Genomic DNA, 1,925 nt, shown 5'->3' on the forward strand with positions numbered 1-1,925 from the left:
CGACCCCTTATCGAGCATTGGCAGGAAGTAGTTCTATAGAATGTATTTTCTTTCTCTAAACCACTCCATTCCTCTTGAATTCTCAGTCACCCTTTGACATGAATCAATTATAAAAGCCCCATCTGGTACTTAACTGTATGACATCAAAGAGGGACTTTCTTTTAGAAACTGTTGTATCTTATAATTACTTTCGAGGACGCCATGGTTGTTAAATATCCTATAAGAAAAAAATGTTAACAAAGCCTGTACATCATATGCAGCTCTATCCTCCAGACTCAAACTTTCTTGATAAACAGTCCAAATATCTCGTACTTAGTTCAGCTGTTTGAGGAAACTATACCTGATGTATCCATCTAGATCTCTCGAAAAAAAAATCAAAAAAGAAACGCCCATGAGAGAAGCTCAGAGAGAATATAAGCTCCACAGAAACAACTTTTTCACACTGCCCTTTAAATTGCAAAAGCAGGTGGATGAGGCCAGCAATATCAAAGAGGCACCGCATAAGACAAAAAGAATGACTGAGATCATTAAACTCTCTCACGAATTACGGCGGAAGGCAGAGGCTGCACTCAATAAGATAATCGAACTGGTGAACATCGCGGATTCACTAATGCTATCCCCGCCCGGTATGGTTGGTCAGTGAAGGATAACCCAACCAGTGGTCATTTTGATCGCCCCTTGGTGTTAGCCACTCAGTGAAGTGCAGGGCAAAAAATTAACGACCTCCGGACTCGAAAGTTCCAGAAACGTGCGCAGAGAGCCTTCTTCGACATCCCTTCTTCGAACCTTGTGACTCCATGTCACAGCTTGATATAAGCAGAAACTCAGATGTGGAGATAAAAGATCTAGGACGCAAAAAGACAATATAGATCATGGAATTTAAACGGTTTTAAGGCGACTTTGTCGGAAATTTGTTTGCAGTTGACTTCATTTCTAGACTCTCCCTATGATTCCTAAAATTCCGTCTTGGATTCTTCCAAGAAACTGATTCTGATATTTACCCTTAGCATTGTGACCTAGAAATCATTAAACCCTGTTTTTCCACTGTCTTTCTTTCATATCTGTAGTTTGTATAGAAAAGAAAAATTTTGCGTATAGTCCCATGTCACAGAGTAAAATGTATGGTTTTGAAAGGAGCTAATTTAATAATTATTGCAGCGCTGGACCCGCAGATCATCAACCCGCGGTACATGATACGGTCAGGCCTGTACGTGACGGTGATGACCCGCCCCGTGCACCCGACCGCCCTCGTCACCAGCGAAGGCACGCACCTCAAGCCCCACACCATCTCCTCCATTCGCGTCATCGCCCGAGGGTCTCGTTTCCGTTTTTGTCATTGTTTTTTTAGTTTCCCCTCGTCTTATTCATATGGCAGTAGCTTAGAAAATAAATGAAAGGCAAGATAAGTCAAAGTAGATAGGAATTCACGTCATGACTGTCCAGATTTGGCGCAGTTCATTTTCATTTTCATCGAAAACGCGAATTAGCAAAAAATTTGAAGATGCTTAGCATTCATAATGCATGATCTCTCTATTTCCTATTTCCACATTTCCACTCTTCCAATAAAATTATTGGGAAAATGACCGATAAATATAACAAGTAACGAATACACTCGTCCTTCAGAGCTGGTGCAACCGCTTTCTCTTCATTGATCCCAACTGATAAAAGAGTAACTTAGGAAAAGCGCAAGACATAAACATTGCAGAAGAACACGATCCATGAGGATGATCCAAGCCGACTGGACGAGAAGGGTGCGGGGACGGATCTCAGCTCGATTACGTGACGCGGCCCGAAGACTTTTACAACACAAATTAAACTGTAAGATTGCCAACGCTCGCAACATCTTCCTCAAAGACTGCAACTGTTCCATGTACGGCTTCAGCCATTACACGGTAAGGGAAACACCTGCATTTCTAGGTAAAGGC

This window comes from Penaeus monodon, chromosome 32 (assembly GCF_015228065.2).
Source record: "Penaeus monodon isolate SGIC_2016 chromosome 32, NSTDA_Pmon_1, whole genome shotgun sequence".
NCBI lineage: Eukaryota > Metazoa > Arthropoda > Malacostraca > Decapoda > Penaeidae > Penaeus > Penaeus monodon.